The sequence below is a fragment of the Aegilops tauschii genome, chromosome 4 (genome assembly GCF_002575655.3).
Source record: "Aegilops tauschii subsp. strangulata cultivar AL8/78 chromosome 4, Aet v6.0, whole genome shotgun sequence".
NCBI lineage: Eukaryota > Viridiplantae > Streptophyta > Magnoliopsida > Poales > Poaceae > Aegilops > Aegilops tauschii.
Genome location: NC_053038.3, coordinates 249,001,606 through 249,028,205, shown reverse-complemented (window position 1 = coordinate 249,028,205; position 26,600 = coordinate 249,001,606).

Here is a 26,600-nt window from a genome sequence, read left to right as displayed (position 1 = left end):
TATTGCACTAGCACTAGCACCCATGTCACATAAGCCATGATAACAATGATCTCCTATTTTAACATAAATAACAGGCATGCCTACCACGGGTCTATGTTTATCTTTAACACAAGGTTTAGCAATTCTAGCAGTTTCATCACAGAAATAAATAACATGCCCATCAATATTATCAGCCAAGAGATCTTTAACAATAGCAATATTAGGTTCAACTTTAACTTGCTCAGGAGGTGTATAGGTTCTAATATTGCTTTTACGAACCACAGTTGAAGCTTTAGCATGATCCTTTATTCTAACAGGGAAAGGTGGTTTCACAACATAAGCAGTAGGAACAATAGGATCATTATAAGTGATAGTCTTTTCTTCAACTTTAATAGGTTCAACTACTTTTACTTCTATGGGAGGACGATATTTAAACCACTTCTCCTTAGGGAGATCAACGTGAGCAGCAAAATATTCACAAAAAGAAGCTACTATCTTAGAGTCAAGTCCATATTTAGTGCTGAATTTACGGAAAACATCGGTATCCATAAAAGATTTAACACAATCAAACTTATGTTATACCTGACTCCATACCTTCGTTGAGGTCCCAATCTTCAGAGTTGCATTTAATTCTTTCCAATAAATCCCATTTGAATTCAATAGTCTTCATCATAAAAGAACCAGTACAAGAAGTATCTAGCATGGTGCGATTGTTGTCAGAAAGCCGAGCATAAATTTTTTGAATAATCATTTCTCTCGAGAGCTCATGATTGGGGCATGAATATAACATTGACTTAAGCCTCCCCCAAGCTTGAGCGATGCTTTCTCCTTCGCGAGGCCAAAAATTATATATATAATTATGATCACGATGAACAAGATGCATAGGATAAAACTTATGATGAAATTCCAATTTCAATCGCTTGTAGTTCCATGACCCCATATCATCACATAGCCTATACCATGTCAATGCATCTCCCTTCAAAGATAAAGGGAAGACCTTCTTCTTGATAACATCATCGGGCATACCTGCTAGCTTAAATAATCCACAAACTACATCCACATATATTAGGTGCTCATCAGGATGTAATGTTCCATCTCCTGCAAAAGGATTAGCTAGCAGTTTTTCTATCATACCCGAAGGAATTTCAAAGTAGACATTTTCATTTTTAGTAGGTTCTGTAGGTTGAGGAGCAACTCTTTGCTCTATTGGTCGGGGTGAATATACCCCGAACAAGCCCCTCAGAGGATTACTTTCCATAGTAACAAGTGACAGTAAATTTCAGCACACTATATAAATTTTTCCTTACCAAATTCCACCTACCAAAGGCGCTTCACTCCTCGGCAACGGCGCCAGAAAAGTGTCTTGATGACCCACAAGTGTAGGGGATCTATCATAGTCCTTTCGATAAGTAAGAGTGTCGAACCCAACGAGGAGCAGAAGGAAATGATAAGCGGTTTTCAACAAGGTACTCTCTGCAAGCACTGAAATTATAGGTAACAGATAGTTTTGTGGTAAGATAATTTGTAACGAGCAACAAGTAACAAAAGTAAGTAAAGTGCAGCAAGGTGGCCCAATCCTTTTTGTAGCAAAGGACAAGCCTGGACAATTTCTTATATAGAGAAAAGCGCTCCCGAGGATACGTGAGAATTATCGTCAAGCTAGTTTTCATCACGTTCATATGATTCGCGTTCGGTACTTTGATAATTTGATATGTGGGTGGACCGGTGCTTGGGTGCTGTCCTTACTTGGACAAGCATCCCACTTATGATTAACTCCTATTGCAAGCATCTGCAACTACAAAAGAAGTATTAAGGTAAACCTAACCATAGCATGAAACATATGGATCCAAATCAGCCCCTTACGAAGCAACACATAAACTAGGGTTTAAGCTTCTGTCACTCTAGCAACCCATCATCTACTTATTACTTCCCAATGCCTTCCTCTAGGCCCAAATAATGGTGAAGTGTCATCTAGTCGACGTTCACATAACACCACTAGAGGAGAGACAACATACATCTCATCAAAATATCGAACGAATACCAAATTCACATGACTACTAATAGCAAGAAATCTCCCATGTCCTCAGGAACAAACGTAACTACTCAGAAAGCATATTCATGTTCATAATCAAAGGAGTATTAATATGCATATAGGATCTGAACATATGATCTTCCACCAAATAAACCAACTAGCATCAACTACAAGGAGTAATCAACACTACTAGCAACCTACAGGTACCAATCCTAGACTTGGAGGCAAGAATTGGATACAAGAGATGAACTAGGGTTTGAGAGGAGATGCTGTTGGTGAAGATGTTGATGGAGATTGGCCCCCTCCCGATGAGAGGAGCGTTGGTGATGATGATGGCGATGATTTCCCCCTCCCGGAGGGAAGTTTCCCCGGCAGAACAGCTGCACCGGAGCCCTAGATTGGTTCCACCAAGGTTCCGCCTCGTGGTGGCGGAGTCTCGTCCCGAAAGATTGCTTATAATTTTTCTTCTGACGAAAGACTTCATATAGCAAAAGATGGGCACCGGAGTGCCACTAGGGGGCCCACTAGGTAGGGGGCGCTTATGGGGTAGGGCGTGCCCCCAACCTCGTGGCCAGGGTTGTCACACCCTAGTTCTGGTATGACCTAGACTAGCTAGTCATGTGTGCATCATGTCTAAATTTCATTTAAATTTGAAATGGGGATTTGTGAAACCCTCAGAATCATTTCTGGAAATGACCCAGATAAAAATTGCTCCAAAAGGGTCCAAGAAAATGTTCATGTTGCTCTCTGAAAATATTGGACAGAGATAAAAATCAAACCAATATTTTTAGGAGCTCATAAATATTTATTTTGGCCATTTGGAATTAATGCAGTAATTATTTGCATTGGATATATATATGTTATATATTTTATATATGTCCAAAAATTCTGAATTTTGGTGAGGGGCTTTGGATTAATCCCTTAGGTCCCTGCAAAAATTGACAGAAGTAAATAAAATGATTTAGTATTCTACTAAATCAGAACAAATGTCAGAAAAATAGAAAATAAACAAAAAGGGGAAAACCCTTACCTAGACTTACATGGGCCACTTGCTGGCCTGGCTCTGTGCCGGCCCAGCTGACTGGCCAGTGCCAGTCGTCCCCTTCCTCGCGCCAGGAGGACAGGGGCACGCGCTCGCCGCCCGCGCGCATGCGCGCCACCTCCTGCTTCTCTCCTCGTCGCCTGGATCGCCCGAACGACGCCACGCGCCGCCCCGCACCTCTCTCGCTCTCTCCCGTGCCCATTCTCTCTTCCCCCTCGCTATCTCTCTCACGGCCGAGCGCTACCGTCGCCACCGGCCACCGTTGCCGTAGCCACCGCCACCCCCTCGCCTCTCCGGCACGCCCAGAAGCTCCGCCACGTCGCGGGCTACCTCACCGTCGAGCCACACGACTCGGGAGGCCCTGGAGCGCCGCCATCGCCATCGTCTTCCTCCTCGGGCTCCGCCGTCTGCCGCCGTCGATTCGCCGTCACCAGGTCTCCCCCAAGCCCGCTGTGCTGCTCCGCGTGATCGCCGTGAGAACCTCCCCGTTTCCCCCCTCTTCTTCCCATCGTTCCCGCGTCGTAGCCGCCGTTTCCTCCACGGCCGTAGCTCCTCTCCGCCGTCCATGTCGCCGCCGTCGCTCAAGCCACTGCAGCCCGCAACCGCATGCGTCACCGTGTTCTTGGTGACGCCAGGAGGCTGTAGTGCCTCTCCGCTCGCTTCCTCGTGCTCCGTAGCCCCGCAGCCGCTCGAGCCCGAGCTCCGGCCGCCGCCGTGAGCTCCGCTCCGGCGAGCTCCGCCGCCGTGAGCTCCGCTCCGGCGAGCTCCGCCGCTCCCGCAGCCTCTCACGGGCTACCCTGGATGCGCGGGAGCGCGGGCAACCTCCTGGTGCCCCCAGGCGCCGCTCCCGTGGCTTCTAGTAGGGACTCCGCCGTGGCCAGTGGTCGCCGGCGACGAGCCCTGTCGCCTGAGCCCTGCCACGTGGGTCCGGCCTGTCAGGTGATTAGCTTAAGGCTAATCACCCTCTAATCTACCCCCACTGACACTGACAATGGGCCCCAGCACCGCTAAATAATTTAGATTAACTAGAAAACCCCTCGGGTTAACACTGAGTCACTGACGTGTGGACCCCACACGTCAGGTTTGACTTGGTCAGCGCCGCTAACCCGCTGACGTCATGATGACGCAGTGCTGACGCAATAAACCCTTTTTTCTGGATTTAAATTAAACCAGGAAATTCCAGGAAATGTTCAAAATTTCTAAAATTCATAGAAATTCAACCGTAGCTCAGATTTAAATAATTTATATATGAACAATTATCAGAAAAATGCAATCTATCCATCTGTACTAGTTTCATGCATGACAAACCAACTTATACCTACTGTATAAGTGAAAACATATAAATGGCATATATAAGGACTTAAATTAGAGTTGCATTTGAACCTTTGGTTCAAATGGATCTCTTCCAAGTTGAATGCTAAATGCATTGGCTCAAAATACATCATATATTCATGCCATATTCATGCATCATATTGTTGCATATGATTGTGTTTTGACTGTCGACACCGTTCCCTCTCGATAGGTCCTGCTCCGGAGAGTGTTCCAGAGTACCTGTCTAAGGAGCAGTGCCACCCTGTTGATCTACCAGGCAAGCAAACCCCCCTTGTTCATTCCGATACAATCCTACTCTCTCGCTCCTGCTCTCTTTTACTGCATTAGGACAACAACGATTCAACTGCTACTTTATGCTGCGGTAGTTGAACCCATTCCTCTGCATGACCTGTCATTGCCACAGTAAATAGTTGAAACCCACTAGCATGTGTAGGAGTTGATTGAGCCATGTTGTGTTCCTACCATGCCTTGCCTGCTATTGCTTAGAGTTGTGTCAGGTCTGGTTCATTGGGAATGAATTGGAGTGTTACGATATGTTCTGGTGCTGAGAGTCAAGTGCGTGAACACGATTTGGTAAGGTAGCGGTGAGAGGCCATGTAGGAGTACATGGTGGGTTGTCTCACTGGAACCGTCCTTAAGCACTGAGTTCTGTGTATGTTGTCCAATGACTAGCTACTACCACACATTGGAATGCTTAAGTGCCCCTCTCGACTTATTAACCGCCTTGTTCTCTGTCCAGGAGTTGCAAATAGTTTCTGGTGTTTGTAGGTAGTGCTATTTTTCTACCGAGTGGCACCCGACAGGGTGGGCTTGGGACAGACTAGGCACACGTGGCCCGGTGTACCGAGTGGCACCCGGATGGTGGGCTCGGGAACCCTGCACACATCGTTTGGGGCCGTGAGCGACACCCCGGCCGGATCTCCTTGCGGATGGAACCCGAATAGGCGATAAACCTGGATTAGAGTCTTGTGTGGTTAGTCAGGTCGTGGCCGACACCCTCGCCAGGCTTCCGCTTGAAGGTTGCCGAGGTACATGACGTGTACATGGCGGTAAGTGGCGAGAGCGTGTGTGACGCAGTACACCCCTGCAGGGTTATCATGATCTATTCGAATAGCCGTGTCCTCGGTTATGGACTTCTTGGATGCTTACGTGGTACATAGACAACTTGAAGTGGATACTCTAAAATGCTCAAGATAAGTGTGAGTGCTATGGATGGCTTCTCGTAGTGAGACGGGAATGAATCCATAGTGGTGTATTGAGGTGGTGCTTAGTGGACTCGTGTGCACCTTCTTACCTCAAAGAAGTTTCTCATAGCCGTAGAACATGATAGCCACTGAGTCAAAGCTGGCTTGCTGCAACTAAACCCCACACTACCTTCTTGATACAAATGCATGTATGATAGGATCTGATGTAAGTCTTGCTGAGTACCTTTGTACTCATGTTGCTTTGTTTATGTTTTTGCAGCGGACACTTCAGTCTTAGTAGTAGTTCCGCTTGGACTTCGACGAGTAGCTTGTACCTCAGCTACGATCTTGCACTCTTGGGAGGGTCTTGTAGATAGTCAGGCTTCTCAGCCTTTTTCCTTTGTAGTTTTCTGTACTCAGACATGTAATGCTTCCGTTGCTTGTATGCTCTGAATGATGGGTCATGTGACCCCTGTTTGTACTTAATGCCATGTGGCTCTTCTGGGCCTTTTATCTATATGAGTTCGCGTTATGTTGTGATGCCATGTTGTACAGCACATACTTGCATGTTATGCGTACGTGTAATGTGTAGTGCTATGTGTGGGATCCGACAATCTAGTTGTTTATCCTTGGCAGCCTCTCTTATGGGGAAATGTAGTCTAGTGCCTCCTTGAGCCATAGTAGTCCGCTACAGCCCGGTTCACCGGAGTCCTGCTAGCCCAGCACTACTGCTCCGGACACTTGACTGGCCGGCATGTGTTTCACATCGTTCCTGTGTCTGTCCCTTCGGGGAAATGTCACTCGGTGACATCCGGAGTCCTGCCTAGCCTGCTACAGCCCGGGTTCCCGGAGTCCTGTTAGCCCAGTGCTACAGCCCGGATTCACACGCTGCTGACCGACACGTTCGATGTTGAATCATGTATGCCTGTCCCCATACGTTAGTGCCGCTTTGGGTTCACGACTAGCCATGTCGGCCCGGGTTCTCTGTCATATGGATGCTAGCGACATTGTCATATACGTGAGCCAAAAGGCGCAAACGGTCCCGGGCCATGGTAAGGCGACACCCGTGGGAGTACCGTGCGTGAGGCCGCAAAGTGATATGAGGTGTTACAGGCTAGATCGGTGTGACTTAAAATCGGGGTCCCGACAGCTTTGGTATCAGAGCCTGAGTGCCTGTAGGATTTCCAAGCCAACCTGGTCGAAGTTGAGTCTAGAAATTCTTTAGTTATATAAGGGAATTGATTGTGGAAGGGAACGTAAGGCTCTTTTTACTCCTTTTACCTCATGCCCTTCTGATCTGAGTCATCCTATCTTTCCTACGGGGTTAAGGAACTAGGCTTCCTCTTCTGTCTATCAGGATCACGTGTTACTACTCCGTAGTCTCTTAGGATTGGTTGATCAGAGTCTTATCCCAGTTTGAGTACCTCCAGTGTAGCCTGTTTAGTAATATCTCAGAACCTTGAGTGACGATGTTGAGTATGGTGGTACCCCGCCTTTTGCAGAATGTCCCATTTTGAGCATTTTACTGCCGTTATGCCGCCGGAATTGTCCTAGGAGTTTGAGAGATACTAAATTTTCTTATGCTACATGTTGCATCCTATAGTTGTTGTTGACCTCGTCCTTGGTTCTGCTTCTCAGGATGTCGTCAGTTAACCGAAGTTGTGTTGCTCGTTGCCTGAACCACGGAGGTGGTAGGGATGAGGAGGATCCTCCCGACCAGCCTTCGTTGGCAGAGTTTATGTTAGAGATGGAGAGGAACAAGCATGAGTCTAACTGCTTGTTGGCACGTATCGAGGAGAACACCGCACCCCAGTGCAAAGAGTCAGCGACCATCTATGATTTCATTGGTCTGAAACCACCTACCTTCCATCATTCTATTGAGCCACTTGATGCAGATGACTGGCTCCGTAGTATCACACACAAGCTGCGTTCTGCGAACGTAGCTGAAGGTGACAAGGTCACCTATGCTGCATATCACCTGGAAGGTCCTGCTAGTCTTTGGTGGCAGAATTATGAGGCTATGCTTCCAGCTGGCCAGATACCGACCTGGAGAGATTTCACTAAGGCTTTTCGCGAGCGTCACATTCCTCAGGCTCTCATTGACCGCAAGAGAGAAGAGTTCTGTAGTTTCACCCAGGGTAAGCTGGCTGTTGATGCTTACAGTAGAGAGTTTGAGAACCTCGCCCGCTATGCTACAGAAGAAGTGTCCACGGACGCTAAGAAGCAGGCTAGGTTCCGAAAGGGTCTCAACCCCAAGTTGCGTCGTGATCTCCACTTGCACCATTGCAGTACATTCCAGGCTCTTGTGAACAAGGCCATTAATGCGGAGACAGCTCAGCTCACCTACGAGGAGTCTCGTAAGCACACCCGTGATTTGGTTTCTTCCTCTGGTTCTAGTTCTCATAAGCGCCGGATTTGGGTTCCGAACTCCGCTCTTCCACCTGGATATGCACCGAGGCCATCTTATGTGCCGCCTCACCCAGTTCAGCAGTATGCTCCACCCAGGCCTATTGGTAGACCGCTTGTCAATGCGGGTCCACATCCAACTTCAGGGACTTGCTTCACATGCGGGAAGCCAGGAGACTATGCACGTGACTGCTCTCAAACTAACTATGCCCCACCCCTGCCTGAGAAGTCTGTTGGCAGAGGTAAGCCATCACGCAAGATGATCAGTGTCAAGTCAGCTCCCACTGAGCGTGGACGTGTGCATCACGCCTCAGCTAAAGACGCTCATGATGATCTGGATGTCGTTCTTGGTACACTCCTTGTCAATTGCCATCCAGCTTCGGTTCTATTCGATACTGGAGCATCTCACTCCTTCATCTCTGAAGGCTATGCTCGTTTGCACGACATGTCATTTTGTGATATGCCAACTCCACTTGAAATCCAAACTCCAGGGTCTAGATGGCAAACTACCAGAATAAGCCATGGTAATGAAATCCTTGTTGACAGACTTGTATTCCTTGCCTCACTTATAGCCCTCAAGTCTACAGATATTAACATCATCTTGGGTATGGACTGGATGACAGCTCATCATGCCAAGATTGATTGTTACACCAGGTCTGTTCAACTCACACACCCATCTGGCAAGTTGGTCACTGTCTCCACCAGAGTTGCAAAGTGTCAACTCTATTCTCTTAATGCCAGTCCTCTTCCAGACCTTGAAGATATCCCGGTAGTCCGTGACTTTCCGGATGTCTTTCCAGAGGAACTGCCAGGTATTCCACTTGACAGAGATGTAGAGTTTGTCATAGATCTTATCCCAGGAACCGCCCCAATCTCTAGGAGACCTTACAAGATGGCACCCTTAGAGCTAGCCGAGCTTAAGAAACAACTCGATGAGTCCTTGCAAAAGGGTTTCATCCGTCCTAGTTCTTCTCCCTGGGCTTGCCCCGTCCTCTTCGTCAAGAAGAAGGATGGTACGGACCGGATGGTTGTAGATTATCGTCCCGTTAATTTGGTCACGATAAAGAACAAGTATCCGCTCCCCAGGATCAACGACCTGTATGATCAGCTCGCTGGATCCTCAGTCTTTTCCAAGATTGAGGTTAGGCTACCACCAAATCAAGATTAGAAACGGGGACATTCCTAAGACGGCTTTTGTCACTTGTTATGGCCAGTACGAGTACACCGTCATGTCTTTCGGTCTAACCAATGCCCCAGCCACATTCTCCCGCTTGATGAACTCGATCTTCATGGAGTACTTAGACAAGTTCATCGTGGTTTACCTTGATGATATCCTTATCTACTCAAAGAACGAGGAAGAGCATGCCGAACATCTTAGACTTGTGTTAGAAAAACTCAGGGAGCACCGCCTTTATGCCAAGTTCTCCAAGTGCGAATTTTGGTTGCCAGAAGTGACCTACCTAGGCCACGTGATCTCTGGTAAGGGCATTGCTGTCAATCCTGAGAGAGTTCAGGCCGTTCTTGATTGGACTCCACCTGAAACAGTTAAACAAGTTAGGAGTTTCCTTGATCTAGCCAGTTATTGTCGCCGCTTCGTTGAAAACTTCTCCAAAGTAGCCAAACCCCTCACGGAACTTCTCAAGAAGGATAAAAAGTTTGAGTGGTCCCCATAGTGTGAATACAGTTTTCAGGAACTGAAAAGACGCCTGACTTCTGCCCCCATACTTGTGTCACCGGATTTCACTAAAGACTTTGTTATCTACTGCGACGCCTCACGACAGGGACTAGGTTGCATTCTTATGCAGGATCGTCATGTGATTGCCTATGCATCTCGACAGTTGCATCCACATGAGGAGAATTATCCTACACATGATCTAGAGCTTGCAGCCGTAGTCTATGCACTCAAGACATGGCGACATTACCTTCTTGGTAAACGTTGCGAGATTTACACCGATCACCAGAGTCTCAAGTATATCTTCACCCAACCTGATTTGAACCTTAGGCAAAGACGTTGGTTGGAGTTGATCTCAGATTACGACTTAGGGATTACCTACACCCCAGGCAAGGGCAATGTCATGGCTGATGCGCTAAGTCGTAAGTCCTATTGCAACAATCTTATGTTGCAGCAGGGCCAACCACTTCTCCATGAGGAATTCTGTAAGCTTAACCTTCACATTGCTCCTCAAGGATTCCTTTCTACCTTGGTGGCGAAACCTACCCTTGAGGATCAGATCATCTCTGACCAGAAGTTTGATAGGGGTGTTACCCGCATCAGGAGAAACATTAAGAAGGGAGTTGGTGGATGTTTCTCCATGGATGATCGAGGTGCTGTTTTCTTTGAGAATCGCTTGGTGGTTCCCAAGAATCAACATCTGCGACAATTGATCCTTAAGGAGGCACATGAATCCCCTCTCACGATTCATCCCGGTAGTACTAAGATGTATCAGGACCTACGCCAGAGGTTCTGGTGGACTAGGATGAAGAGAGAAATTGCTGAGTTCATAGCTAACTGTGACGTTTGTCGTCGCGTTAAGGCAGGACATCAAAGGCCTGCTGGCACCCTTCAACCTTTAGCCATTCCTGAGTGGAAATGGGATAAAGTTGGTATGGACTTCATCACCGGCTTTCCCAGGACCAAGAAAGGGAATAACGCTATCTTCGTAGTCATTGATCGTCTTTCCAAAGTGGCTCACTTCCTACCTGTTCGAGAGAGTATCACTGCTAGTCAGCTCGCTGACTTAAATATTTCTCGAATAGTGTCACTTCATGGTGTTCCACTAGAGATCAATTCAGACCGTGGTAGTCTCTTCACTTCTCATTTCTGGGAGAGTTTCCAAACTGCCATGGGCACCCATCTTTCCTTCAGTACCGCTTTCCACCCTCAATCAAGTGGTCAGGTGGAAAGGGTCAACCAAATTCTTGAAGACATGCTTAGAGCTTGCGTTATCTCATTCGGTATGGATTGGGAGAAATGCCTACCTTTCGCCGAGTTTGCTTATAACAATAGCTACCAATCCAGTCTTAAGAAAGCTCCTTTCGAGATTCTGTATGGACGAAGATGTCGAACACCTTTGAACTGGTCAGAAACCGGTGAAAGACAATTCTTTGGACCGGACATGATCCAGGAAGCAGAAGAGCAAGTTCGCATCATTCGTGAGAATTTGAAAACAGCCCAGTCTCGTCAAAAGAGCCAGTATGACCGTCATCATAAGGAAGTGGCTTATGAAGTTGGCGACAAGGCTTACCATCGGGTTACTCCTCTAAAGGGTACCCATCGTTTTGGTATCAAGGGCAAGTTGGCTCCTCGTTACATTGGTCCTTTTCGCATTCTCGCTAAACGAGGAGAGGTTGCCTACCGGTTGGAACTACCCCCACATCTTTCTTGAGTCCATGATGTCTTCCACGTCTCTCAACTCAGGCGTTGCTTCTCGGATCCCATCCGCGGAGTGGACCACGAAACGCTTGATCTCCAAGATAACCTCACGTATCGAGAGTACCCTGTTCGCATCCTTGATCAAGCAGGGCGTGTTACCCGACGTCAGAACATCAAGTTTCTCAAGGTTTAGTGGTCTCATCATTCCGAGAGAGAAGCTACTTGGGAGCGAGAAGATCGTCTTCGACTGGAGTACCCCACCTTCTTTCCATCGACCCCTGAATCTCGGGACGAGATCCTTTCAAGTGGGGGCGAGTTGTCACATCCCTAGTTCTGGTATGACCTAGACTAGCTAGTCATGTGTGCATCATGTCTAAATTTCATTTAAATTTGAAATGGGGATTTGTGAAACCCTCAGAATCATTTCTGGAAATGACCCAGATAAAAATTGCTCCAAAAGGGTCCAAGAAAATGTTCATGTTGCTCTCTGAAAATATTGGACAGAGATAAAAATCAAACCAATATTTTTAGGAGCTCATAAATATTTATTTTGGCCATTTGGAATTAATGCAGTAATTATTTGCATTGGATATATATATGTTATATATTTTATATATGTCCAAAAATTCTGAATTTTGGTGAGGGGCTTTGGATTAATCCCTTAGGTCCCTGCAAAAATTGACAGAAGTAAATAAAATGATTTAGTATTCTACTAAATCAGAACAAATGTCAGAAAAATAGAAAATAAACAAAAAGGGGAAAACCCTTACCTGGACTTACCTGGGCCACTTGCTGGCCTGGCTCTGTGCCGGCCCAGCTGACTGGCCAGTGCCAGTCGTCCCCTTCCTCGCGCCAGGAGGACAGGGGCATGCGCTCGCCGCCCGCGCGCATGCGCGCCACCTCCTACTTCTCCCCTCGTCGCCTGGATCGCCCGAACGACGCCACGCGCCGCCCCGCACCTCTCTCACTCTCTCCCGTGCCCATTCTCTCTTCCCCCTCGCTCACTCTCTCACGGCCGAGCGCTGCCGTCGCCACCGGCCACCGTTGCCGTAGCCACCGCCACCCCCTCACCTCTCCGGCACGCCCCGAAGCTCCGCCATGTCGCGGGCTACCTCTCCGTCGAGCCACACGCCTCGGGAGGCCCTGGAGCGCCGCCATCGCCACCGTCTTCCTCCTCGGGCTCCGCCGTCTACCGCCGTCGATTCGCCGTCACCAGGTCTCCCCCGAGCCAGTGTGCTGCTCCGCGTGATCGCCGTGAGCACCTCCCCGTTTCCCCCCTCTTCTCCCCATCGTTCCCGCGTCGTAGCCGCCGTTTCCTCAACAGCCGTAGCTCCTCGCCGCCGTCCATGTCGACGCTGTCGCTCAAGCCACTGCAGCCCGCAACCGCACGCGTCACCGTGTTCCTGGTGACGCCAGGAGGCCGTAGTACCTCTTCGCTCGCTTCCTCGTGCTCCGTAGCCCCGCAGCAGCTCGAGCCCGACCTCCGGCCGCCGCCGTGAGCTCCGCTCCGGCGAGCTCTGCCGCCCCCGCAGCCTCTCGCGGGATCCCCAGGATGCGCGGGAGCGCGGGCAACCTCCTGGTGCCCCCAGGCGCCGCTCCCGTGGCTTCTAGTGGGGACTTCACCGTGGCCAGTGGTCGCCGGCGACGAGCCCTGTCGCCTGAGCCCTGCCACGTGGGTCCAGCCTGTCAGGTGATTAGCTTAAGGCTAATCACCCACTAATCTACCCCCACTGACACTGACAATGGGCCCCAGCACCGCTAAATAATTTAGATTAACTAGAAAACCCCTCGGGTTAACACTGGGTCACTGAAGTGTGGACCCCACACGTCAGGTTTGACTTGGTCAGCGCCGCTAACCCGCTGACGTCATGATGACGCAGTGCTGACGCAATAAACCCTTTTTTCTGGATTTAAATTAAACCAGGAAATTCCAGGAAATGTTCAAAATTTCTAAAATTCATAGAAATTCAACCGTAGCTCAGATTTAAATAATTTATATATGAAAAATTATCAGAAAAATGCAATCTATCCATCTGTACTAGTTTCATGCATGACAAACCAACTTATACCTACTGTATAAGTGAAAACATATAAATGGCATATATAAGGACTTAAATTAGAGTTGCATTTGAACCTTTGGTTCAAATGGATCTCTTCTAAGTTGAATGCTAAATGCATTGGCTCAAAATACATCACATATTCATGCCATATTCATGCATCATATTGTTGCATATGATTGTGTTTTGACTGTCGACACCGTTCCCTCTCGATAGGTCCTGCTCCGGAGAGTGTTCCAGAGTACCTGTCTAAGGAGCAGTGCCACCCTGTTGATCTACCAGGCAAGCAAACCCCCCTTGTTCATTCCGATACAATCCTACTCTCTTGCTACTGCTCTCTTTTACTGCATTAGGACAACAACGATTCAACTGCTACTTTATGCTGCGGTAGTTGAACCCATTCCTCTGCATGACCTGTCATTGCCACAGTAAATAGTTGAAACCCACTAGCATGTGTAGGAGTTGATTGAGCCATGTTGTGTTCCTACCATGCCTTGCCTGCTATTGCTTAGAGTTGTGTCAGGTCTGGTTCATTGGGAATGAATTGGAGTGTTACGATATGTTCTGGTGCTGAGAGTCAAGTGCGTGAACACGATTTGGTAAGGTAGCGGTGAGAGGCCATGTAGGAGTACATGGTGGGTTGTCTCACTGGAACCGTCCTTAAGCACTGAGTTCTGTGTATGTTGTCCAATGACTAGCTACTACCACACATTGGAATGCTTAAGTGCCCCTCTCGACTTATTAACCGCCTTGTTCTCTGTCCAGGAGTTGCAAATAGTTTCTGGTGTTTGTAGGTAATGCTATTTTTCTACCGAGTGGCACCCGGCAGGGTGGGCTTGGGACAGACTAGGCATACGTGGCCCGGTGTACCGAGTGGCACCCGGATGGTGGGCTCGAGAACCCTGCACACATCGTTTGGGGCCGTGAGCGACACCCCGGCCGGATCTCCTTGCGGATGGAACCCGAATAGGCGATAAACCTGGATTAGAGTCTTGTGTGGTTAGTCAGGTCGTGGCCGACACCCTCGCCAGGCTTCCGCTTGAAGGTTGCCGAGGTACATGACGTGTACATGGCGGTAAGTGGCGAGAGCGTGTGTGACGCAGTACACCCCTGCAGGGTTATCATGATCTATTCGAATAGCCGTGTCCTCGGTTATGGACTTCTTGGATGCTTACGTGGTACATAGACAACTTGAAGTGGATACTCTAAAATGCTCAAGATAAGTGTGAGTGCTATGGATGGCTTCTCGTAGTGAGACGGGAATGAATCCATAGTGGTGTATTGAGGTGGTGCTTAGTGGACTCGTGTGCGCCTTCTTACCTCAAAGAAGTTTCTCATAGCCGTAGAACAGGATAGCCACTGAGTCAAAGCTGGTTTGCTGCAACTAAACCCCACACTACCTTCTTGATACAAATGCATGTATGATAGGATCTGATGTAAGTCTTGCTGAGTACCTTTGTACTCATGTTGCTTTGTTTATGTTTTTGCAGCGGACACTTCAGTCTTAGTAGTAGTTCCGCTTGGACTTTGACGAGTAGCTTGTACCTCAGCTACGATCTTGCACCCTTGGGAGGGTCTTGTAGATAGTCAGGCTTCTCAGCCTTTTTCCTTTGTAGTTTTCTGTACTCAGACATGTAATGCTTCCGTTGCTTGTATGCTCTGAATGATGGGTCATGTGACCCCTGTTTGTACTTAATGCCATGTGGCTCTTCTGGGCCTTTTATCTATATGAGTTCGCGTTATGTTGTGATGCCATGTTGTACAGCACATACTTGCATGTTATGCGTACGTGTAATGTGTAGTGCTATGTGTGGGATCCGACAATCTAGTTGTTTATCCTTGGCAGCCTCTCTTATGGGGAAATGTAGTCTAGTGCCTCCTTGAGCCATAGTAGTCCGCTACAGCCCGGTTCACCGGAGTCCTGCTAGCCCAGCACTACTGCTCCGGACACTTGACTGGCCGGCATGTGTTTCACATCGTTCCTGCGTCTGTCCCTTAGGGGAAATGCCACTCGGTGACATCTGGAGTCCTGCCTAGCCTGCTACAGCCCGGGTTCCCGAAGTCCTGTTAGCCTAGTGCTACAGCCCGGATTCACACGCTGCTGACCGACACGTTCGATGTTGAATCATGTATGCCTGTCCCCATACGTTAGTGCCGCTTTGGGTTCACGACTAGCCATGTCGGCCCGGGTTCTCTGTCATATGGATGCTAGCGACATTGTCATATACGTGAGCCAAAAGGCGCAAACGGTCCCGGGCCATGGTAAGGCGACACCCGTGGGAGTACCGTGAGTGAGGCCGCAAAGTGATATGAGGTGTTACAGGCTAGATCGGTGTAACTTAGAATCGGGGTCCCGACAAGGGTGTGGGCCCCCTCTGGTAATTTCTTCGCTCAGTATTTTTTATTATTTCCAAAAACAACTTCCGTGGAGTTTCAGGACTTTTGGAGTTGTGCAGAATAGGTCTCTAATATTTGCTCCTTTTCCAGCCCAGAATTCCAGCTGCCGGCATTCTCCCTCTTTATGTAAACCTTGTAAAATAAGAGAGAATAGGCATAAGTATTGTAACATAATGTGTAATAACAGCCCATAATGCAATAAATATCGATATAAAAGCATGATGCAAAATGGACGTATCAGCGGAGTCTGCTGGGGAGGCCAGTAGTGCCGGCACCGGGGCCCCTCTCATCGAAGATGTGGTCGAGGAGTCGACTGAGGAAGAGGCCGAGGCTGACGACCCTCCGGCCACGGGGAAAAGGCGTGTCCTGCGGCGGGCCAGCTCTGGCGAGCCGGTCCGGCCCGGCAGGACCGAGCAGCGACAAGAGGTCCAGGGGGAGTCCGTGCGCCTGACGAGGGCCGCGGCAGCGAAGAAGGTGGTGAAGGCCACGATGGTGAAGAAGAAAGCGACCGCCTCTTCTTCGTCCAAGCGTCGCCGGACTCCATCCCCTTCCCCTCCTCCCGCAGATGTCGACACGGAGGTTGACTTCGATCTTGGGCCTCTCAGTCCAAGGAGGAAGAGGAAGGCAGCGGAAGAGGAGGTGGAGGATGAGTAAGCATCTTGCCCTTCATCATCCCCATCCCTTCAGACCGCGCCGATTTTCTTGACTTGTTTTCATCCTTGCAGGGATGTGGAGACGCTGGACCAGAGGGTGGCGGGCGACAAGCCCCCGGCGAGTATTTCGCGTACGCCGTTGTTGGTGGAGAACAGCTCGGACAGCAGCCCCCGCTCCAGCCCCCAGCGTAAGCTCACCACTCACTCCTCCACTGATGAACATTGGTGTGTGAATCCTCGAAGCTGACCTCGCCGGGTTCGTAGGAGAAGAACGGCGTCAGGAGGAGCCGCTGAGGGCCACCCCCAACACGCCGCCCCTCTCGACTACGCCGCCCGAGGTGCTTACCCGGCAGGGGCATCCACCACCGAGCCCACTCATATGGAGGAGGAGGCGAACTTGGGTGCCGAGGGTTCTGCCCTGGCAACAAATGCTGGAGGGGAGGGCGCTACTTCTTCCCATCTTGAAGAGGGTAAGTCGTTTGCTTCCCGTCCTCACTCTTTCTTTTTCTTATTGAACCTTGACCTTGGCCCCGTCTCATCCTCTATTCTTGGTATCCAGATCCTTCCTCGGCGGACTGGGAGGATATCGACACCGTTATCGAGGAGGTCGCCAGGGACGCCGAGGCCGAGGCCAACAAAATCGCCGCCGAGAAGGCCGCCAATTCCGCTGCTGAAGAGGCCGGCAAGGAGCCTGCCGGGGAGGCCGGCAAGGCCGCAGCCGGGGAGGCTGGCAAGGGGCCTACCGGAGAGGCCGGCAAGGCCGCTGCCGAGGAGGGGGTGGTTGGCGACCAACCTTCCTCCTCTGCTGCCTCTGGCTCGGGCAAGTACTTGAAGGTGGGCGACGACCTGTTCGTCCACCTCCCAGGAACGGCAAGCACCAGGGCGCCAACCGAAGGGGAGGCGTTCGACGACGAGGTGCTCGGCTCCGCCGGGCTCTAGGTCGTTGACAAACCAAGCACCGACGGCGGCGATTCCCAAGAGGAGCAGCTGCTTCGGGCCATGAGCACCAACTTCCAGAAGCTCCAGGCGCTTCACCGTGCCCGCCTGGACAAGGCAAAATCCAAGATGGTGGCGGTGGACAAGGCGGAGGTGGATCTCGTGGGACGCATCGTCGAGATGCAGGCCTGGTTCCGCCAAGCCCACGAGGAACTGAAGGTCACCCAGGATCTGCTGGCTGAGCGCAAACAGGAGCTCGTCCTGAAGCAGGCTGACGTCGAGAAAGCCCAAGAGGCAGTGAGGGAACATGCCGCCAAGGACGAGGCTGCTCGACAACAGCACCAGGCCGAGCTGAACTCCCAGGAGGAGGACCTTGCCGCTCGTGAGGAGGCACTCGCCGCCATGCTCCGCGACAAGGATGAGGAGGTCAAGAAGGTCGTCGTGCTGCAGACCCAGGAACTGGAGCATATGCACAGGGAGGCGCTCAATGCCCAAGCCCTGGTCCATGCCGGCAGAGTGAAGGAGCTGGAGGTGGAGCGGGATGGCCTGAAGAAACAGGTCCTGGAGCTGGCGAAGGAGAAAGACACGCTCAACAGCGCCTTGGTGGAGGCGCAGGCCGCAGTCCTCGGCAAAGCCGAGTTGCTCTCCAAGGCCAATGACTCCATCAAAGAACTGAAGCTGAAGCTGGAGAGTCTTGAGGGGACGCTTTTAGAGGTCAGGGCCTGGGAAGAGACCCTGACCAAGGCCCTAGAGGACGAGAAGCAGCTGCAGAGGAATGACGCCACCAACCACGAGGATTACGTGAAGGGCGAAAACCTCCAGATCAGCCGCCTCGTCGGTGTCGCGGAGAGGCTCACCACGCTGCTGGCCGCCATGGGCATGTCGAGATTCAGGTATTCCCCTGATGCGGGTGTGAGCCCCAATGCCAAGCTGACCCTGTTCTTCGAGGGCGTTCTTGAGGCCCTGGAGCCGCTCCGTTCCAACAGAGCATCCTCTCTAGCCAACGAGGCCCGGAGGCTTTGCCGGCGTGCTCTGACCAAGGACCACACCAAGGTAGCGTACTGGAACCCCAACATCGACTTCGACGCCGCGCTGGAGAGCTTGCCGGAGGGTGTGGACCTCGCGGCGCTCGAAGAGCGTATCGAGCCCATCATCAGCCGCGTCGATGGAGTTCGGAGGATAGAGGGCCAGCGCCGCGACTAGGCACCCCGTTTCTCATCGCCGCTGTAGGTTCATGACCAAGACAATTTTTATCTTTAGTTTGAACCGCAACAACAACTGGTGTAATATAACTCCGCAGTACTTTGAAACGATGCATGTTATTTTCCTATTCGATCTTTCTTTGTATGTACACCCTACGCTCAACTGGATAGGCTTGCCGGCGCGTAAACCCAGGCTGCGGCATTTCGAGGACGGAACCTCAACAACCGGCCGGGTGTGCTTGCGGCCAAGCAAACCCACCTTGCCGTTCTCAGCGTGGCCGCTTGAACTGTTGAGTGGACTCGAAACAGAACAAGGCCGTTGCCAATGGCGGGAAGGCCACCCTGCCATTCTTGACACGGCCGCTCAAACTGTTGAGCGGACTCGAGACAGAACAAGGGCGTTGCCAATAGCGGAAGGACCCCATCGCGTGCAGGTTTCTCACACCAAGAGCAGGATCTCCGAGGAAAACAACCTTATACATAAAGGAATTACTCAAAGTTTCGCATGACTTAGCTTTTCTGTCGCCGTGCAAGCGTTTACTACATCCGCAAATGATGCCGCTCGTTCGGTCGTCTTCTTCCTTGGAGTGACGACCATGATGAAGCTGCTGCGCCAACTAGACCAGATTTTCACAACTGCGCCCCCCTACCTGGCGCGCCAAAGATGTCGGGGGAAATGACACCTATGGGATCACTGGGATCCCTCTTGCTATGGTTGGCGGGCGCGAGGTTGTGCAAAGAGCGGGTCTAGAAGCCAGCACGAGGATCGTTTATCCAGGTTCGGGCCGCGAGGATGCATAATGCCCTAGTCCTGCTTTGATGTATATTTGAGTGTTCTTGAGTTCTTGAACTAGCTACGATGCGTGTGTCGTCCAAAAGATCCGAATCCTTCTTCAGTACGCCTCGGGCCTCCTTTTATAGTCAAAAGGGGCTGCCACAGTGGCACACAGGAGGTGGAAAGGTATACAGTGTACAAGATTATCGCCTGTCATTACAGCACAAGTGCATTAAATGCGCTACTTAGATGTCCACTTGCTTTATCGGGGGGCGGCAACGAGGCCCGTCCCGTCCGTCACCGCTCCGCCTTGCTCCGACACGCGTCCAGGCCAACGAGGCATGTAGCGCCACATAGGCTGGCAGGCTGCTGAGTTGGCGTGGTGGCAGGGTCTTCACGAAGATCTATATGCCACCACGCAGGTGTTTGGCTAGTTGGATTAGTACCCACGTACTACCACGTGGGTACTTGCTTCAGTAGGTGGGTTGGCCGCTGAGCTGGGGCGGTGATGGGGCGGCAAGGTCTTGCCGCGGTCTTGCCTATATTCCCGGCAAGGGTCTTGCCGGGGCCTTATGAGCGCCCTCGGCAAGAGTCTTTCCGGGGCCTTGTGAGTGTCCCTGGCAAGGAGCCTTGCCGGGGCCTCGTGGGCATCCTCGGCAAGGAGCCTTGCGATTGTCTTGTCTTCTGGTCCTCATCTAGGATTTGTAGGCTTTCTGTCTTCGCAAAGATCTGCATGCCATCATGCAGGCACTTCCCGAGCCTTGGTTTCAATGCTGTCGATGGTGTCGGAACTCTCAGGCTCAAGGGTGGCTGCGATGTTGGTGTTGGGAGAGCTGCCCTGGCAAGGCTCTTGCTGGGGCTGTGTAGGCCGCCTCGGCAAGGGTCTTGCCGGGAGGAAGCCTGTCTGATCGCTCCGTCTTCTGCGCCCTTGGTTGGAGCGCTGCTCTGGTAGCCTTGCACTTCTGGTTCCCTCCTCTGCCCTGCTAAGTGTGGTCGCGGGTGCGGCTCTGATTGCCCGTGCACAGGTAAAGGGGCACAAAAGATAGCCCCTACTTTTGTGCACCGACAGAGATAGAGGGATATATATATATACCTTGAACTGGAGAAAAATACAAGGGTGTGTGTCTTAAAAGAAGGATCCAGATATATGGGGTGGTGTGTGTCTGTTTGTGCATGCGCGCGTGTGTGAGAGGGGGCGAGTGTGTGTGTGGAGAAGAGAGACAACTGATGATGTAAACCTAGTACGGAAGGGGGAATGATATCACATGTGTGTCTAAGAGAGAGAAAACCATGTCTAGTAGCGGGATAGCATGGGTGCGCGTGGGGAATGGGTATTTGGAAGAGACATCGAGTGTGTGTGAGAGAGGGGTGAGAGAGAGATACAGGTTGTTTGTGTGCGGAAGTGGCCTATAAATAGGGAGACAAAGTCAATATTGTTCAAAAGTGGACTATGTGGGGAGACGCAAGGAAAGCGAGTCATTGTGTGCATCAGAGAAAGAGTTCATGAGAGATCTAAAATAGATGGTGGAGAGAACATGGTGCGAGTTTGAGATCGATGATACGCTAGAGAGCTATGGAGAGAGTCATGACATATATGTATATAGGGAAGGAGGGTCGGGTCCGCATGTGGGAGAGATGGAAAGAGGAGAGAGATGCATAAGGAGACGTAGAGTGTTTGTTTGTAGTGGGGGTGTTGAGTGAGGTGTGTATCAATGTGTGTGAGAGATAGCTAGAGAGATGGTGGAGAGTGTGCGAGAACCAGATAACTAGAGAGATAGAAGTTGGGGCCAGTGTTTTATGTGTATGGTAAAGATACACAAATATATATATATATATATATATATATATATATGTGTGTGTGTGTGTGTGTGTGTGTGTGTGTGCTTGGGAAAGAGGGATGCCGGGAGACCTAGAGATTGGGGGAAGAGATGTGTGCATGTCCGAGAGACAAAGAGATGGAGACCTATATTAGGCTTTAGACCTAGAAGAGAGAGGGGGGTTAATGTGTTCCCGTGTTTGTGTCTAAGGGAGATAAAGGCTTGTTTTGGGGGAAGAGGGGCCGGGGTGGTGTGCTTCAGATAGAGTGGGGTGTGTTTGCCTGAGAGACATAAACGTAATTAAGATATATATGGTCAAGAGTGTGTGCACTCATGCTGGATCAATTTGTTTCATATTTTGGACTATGAGATAGCGATACTTTTGAACATATGCGTTGTATACATTGAAGTACCATAATTACAGACCTAAGATTGGAAATTATGAATTCTACTCCATTTGTAGCTTTTGTAATTCATTTAAACGGGGTACATTTTCTAACCCGGGATTTCGTGTTTTCACATTCATATATCAAACCTAGAGATATACACATACAGTCGTACTCAAGCCTAATAATCATCCACTTTATTCATACGCATACACATTTGCAGGGGCATACCCAAGTTAAGCTACCCGGGTGCAGAGGTCACCGGGTGCAAGATGTTTTCTTTGTAAGTTTCATCCAAAAAATAGTGTGTGACACCCCATCTTTAGATGAAAAATATGAGTGACCATATTCTAGAACACCAGGTCATTGTCTCTCTAGGTCCACCCTTGATTTGTTTTTGTCATCATATATAGGATAAACACATTCAAAATTTCATTTGAACTGGAGCATATGATGGTATTTCCTTCCACTAGCTCAATGATCCATATTTGAACTGAATGTACAATCTAAGTTTCGACTTGGATACATTGATTTTAGAAACTTGCACTTTTTTATGTGCACAACAAATAAATACTCGGTCATGATATCATAATCGGTTGTACAAGAGTAGAATAGTTAATTTCAGCCGCCAAAAGCTTTTAAAATTCCCGCTCACATCGAAATAGATCGCGCCCAAACGTTTAGCCCTACGATATTCCTGTTGTACCCCTACCACGTCAAGGGAAAATGGCTTCTTTGGTAACATTCTTCTCCAGAACCCCTCCCCTCCCCCCAAAGCCATCGAATCTAGTCCTCTGCCGCAGCGGTGCACCTCACGCCCTGCCGGATCTACCTATTGGGAAACGTTGCATGCAAAACAAAAAAATTATACGCACACGCAAGATCTATCCATGGAGATATGCATAGCAACAAGAGGGGAGAGTGTGTTTACATACCCTCATAGATCGTAAGCGGAAGCGTTTAACAACGCGGTTGATGTAGTTGGACTTCTTTGCGTTCCAACCGATCGAGCACCAAACGTACGACACCTCCACGTTCAGCACACTTTCAGCTCGATGCCGTCTTCCGCCTTCTTGATCCAGCAAGATGGAGAGGTAGTGGATGAGTTCCGGCAGCACAACGACATGGTAACAGTGATGGTGAAGCTATCTCCGCAGGGCTTTGCCTAAGCACTGTGAAAATATGACCGGGGGTATAAACGGTGGAGAGGGGCGCCGCACACAGCTAAGACAATGTTCTTGTGTGCTACGCCCCCCTCCCGCATATATATATATACATATATATATATATATATATATATATATATATATATATATATATATATATATATATATATATATATATATATATATATATATATATATATATATATATATATATATATAGGTGGGGGAGGAGCGAGCAGCCAGGAGGGCGCCCCAAGTAGGCCGAATCCTACTTGGGGTCTCCTCCCAAGTAGCGCCCCTTCCTTATTTAGAGTGCGGGAGGAAGGAAAGAGGAGGTGGCCCCCCCTTTCCTTTCTCTCCCGAGGAGGGAAAGGCAGGAGGGGCCACCCCTCCCCTTTCCTTCCCCATACAGCCGGCCAGCAATGGGAGGGGTGCGCCAGCCCCCTTGTGGGCTGGTCTCTCCCCTCCTTTGGCCCATAAGGCCCATATCTTCCTGGGGGTGCCCGGAACCCCTTTCGGTGACGTGATTTTTTCTCGGTATGTCCCAAAACACTTCCGCTATCCAAATACCATCATCCTATATATCAATCTTTACCTCTCGACCATTTCGAGACTCCTCGTCATGTCTGTGATCACATCTGGGACTTCTAACAACATTTGGTCACCAAATCATATAACTCATATAACACTATATCATCATCGAACGTTAAGCGTGCGGACCCTACGGGTTCGAGAACTATGTAGACATGACCGGGACACCTCTCCGGTCAATAACCAATAGAGGAACCTGGATGCCCATATTTTCTCCTACATATTCTACAAAGATCTTTATCGGTCGAACAGTCATGACAACATACGTAATTCCCTTTGTCCGTCGGTATGATACTTGCCCGAGATTCGATAGTCGGTATCTTCATACCTAGTTCAATCTCGTTACCAGCAAGTCTCTTTACTTGTTCCGTAATATATCATCTTGTAACTATCTCATTAGTCACTTTGCTTGCAAGTCTTCTTATGACGTGCATTGCCGAGAGGGCCCAGAGATACCTCTCCAATACTCGGAGTGACAAATCCTAATCTTGATCTATGCCAACTCAACAAACACCTTAGGAGATACCTGTAGAGCATGTTTATGATCACCCAGTTACGTTGTGACATTTGATAGCACACAAGGTACTCCTCCAGTATCCGGGAGTTGCATAATCTCATAGTCGAAGGAATATGTATTTGACATGAAGAAAGCAATAGCAATAAACTGAACGATCAATATGCTAAGCTAACGGATGGATCCTGTCCATCACATCATTCTCCTAATGATGTGATCATGTTATCAAATTACAACACATGTCCATGGTCAGGAAACCTTAACCATCTTTGATCAACGAGCTAGTCAAGTAGAGGCTTACTAGGGACACTGTATTTGTCTATGTAGTCACACATGTATTTAAGTTCCCGGTCAATACAATTCTAGCATGAATAATAAACCTTTATCATGATTTAGGAAATATAATAATAACCATTTTATTATTGCCTCTAGGGCACATTTCCATCAGTCTCCCACTTGCACTGGAGTCAATACTCTAGTTCACATCGCCATGTGATTAACACCCATAGTTCACATCACCATGTGACTGTCGGTGTCAAAACCAGCGGATCTCGGGTAGGGGGTCCCGAACTGTGCGTCTAAGGTCGATGATAACAGGAGACAGGGGACACATTGTTTACCCAGGTTCAGGCCCTCTCTATGGAGGTAATACCCTACTTCCTGCTTGATTGATCTTGATGAATATGACTACTACAAGAGTTGATCTAGCACGAGATCGTAATGGCTAAAACCCTAGAAGTCTAGCCTGTCTGACTATATCTGTTTCCGGACTCAGCCCTCCGGTTTATATAGACACTGGAGGGGACTAGGGTTGTACAAAGTCGGTTACAGAGAAAGGAATCTTCATATTTGGTCGCCAAGCTTGCCTTCCACACCAAGGAGAGTCCCATCCGGACACGGGAGAGAGTCTTCGGTCTTGTATCTTCACAGCCCATTAGTCCGGCCCATGTCCAACAGGCCGGACGCTCGAGGACCCCTTAGTCCAGGACTCCCTCAGTAGCCCCTGAACCAGGCTTCAATGACGAGGTGTCCGGCGCAGATTGTCTTCGTCATTGCAAGGTGAGTTCCCCTTTCCGAATAATCCAAGATAGTCTTCGGACGAAACCAACGTGTCCGGATCTGTAACACAAGTACCACACACACAACCATAGAGAGTATAATATTTCACGAGTCCCATCCGCTGACAACTTTTTGCAAGATGACATCACGTCCGCCGGTCATTATTTCGAACCGTTTCCTGTCTTGCCGTTCCATGTTTCTAGGTGTGGTTTTTATTGACACGTCTTTTCGAAGCAAAGATCATGTCCCCTTATTGCGGGATTCTCATCAATACAAGTGTGGGTAACCCAACCGTTCTACTGGAAAGATTCCTTAGGAATAGGCAGGTTTTCAGGCTTAGGAGGAGGTGTTCGATACCCATTGCCTTTACAAAGGAGCCAAGGGCCGTCTCTTTTTACGCCAAACCTCTCCTCAGCCTTTCGAACCTCGAGTTCTAGCACCCAAGGTTCGGCTTCATTGCTTCAAGCTTCCCAATCATGTCCAGACCCAGCCCACAGGGCCGATGGGTGGCTTCCTCTGTTACAGAGGAGGACATTGCGAAGCTTCGGGCGGCCAGATACCTGATCGCGGAGATCCCCCACAGGCTTCCTGCTCAAGCACCGGTTATTCCGACTCCCAAATCTGGCGAGAGCGTCGTATTCATCTCTCACTTCCTCCAAGGGCTAGGGTTCACTCTTCACCCCTTCGTCTGGGGGCTCATGTTTTATTACGGACAAGATTTTCACGATCTAGCCCCAGATTCCTTCCTCCACGTGTCGGCGTTTATCATCACGTGCGAGGCCTTCCTCCGAATTCCCCCACACTTCAGCTTATGGCTCAAGACCTTTAGTGTGAAGCCAAAGGTGATCGACGGGAAACAGGCGGAGTGTGGCGGTGCTATAGTGAGCAAGCTTACCAATACTCTCTGGCCAAAAGGCTCTTTCACCGAAACTTCCAACCAATTGTAACACCCCGCATGTAACTTTCCATAATTGTAACTCCAACTCTTGCCATTTTCGGCCATGTGTTATGATATTCCCTCCGTGGTCGGGTTTTGTCTTTCGTTTTGCATTTTGTTCATGTCATGCATTTCATATCATGTCATCATGTGCATTGCATTTGCATACGTGTTCGTCTCATGCATCCGAGCATTTTCCCCGTTGTCCGTTTTGCAATCCGGCGCTCCTATCTCCTCCGGCGCACCCCTCTTGTTTTCTTTCGTGAGCGGGTGTCAAACACTCTCGGAATGGACCGAGGCTTGTCAAGTGGCCTTGGTATACCATCGGGAGTCCACCGGTCAAGTTTCGTTCCATTTGGAGGTCGTTTGGTACTCCAACGGTTAACCGGGCATCCGCAATGTCCACTTGTGTGTTGCAGCAAAACCCCCTCAAAAACCAGCCCAAAACCTACCAAACTCTCTTCCATGCTGTAGGTCGTTCGATCACGATCGTGTGGGCGAAAACCGCACCTCATTTGGACTCTCCTAGCTCCCTCTACCTATTTATATGTGACCCTCCCGAAAAAACGCTCGCAGTCCAAACCCTAAAATTCTCCACCGCGCGCCGCCGGACGAAAACTGCCACCGACGGACATGTCCGCTCTGCCGCCCCGACCAACCATGGCGTGACACGTCACCGCCGCCGTCCCCGCGCCGCCGCGGCCCGCCGGGCCCGAGGCCAGCCCGCCCGCGCGCGACCGGGCCCCGAGCCGACGCCCGGCC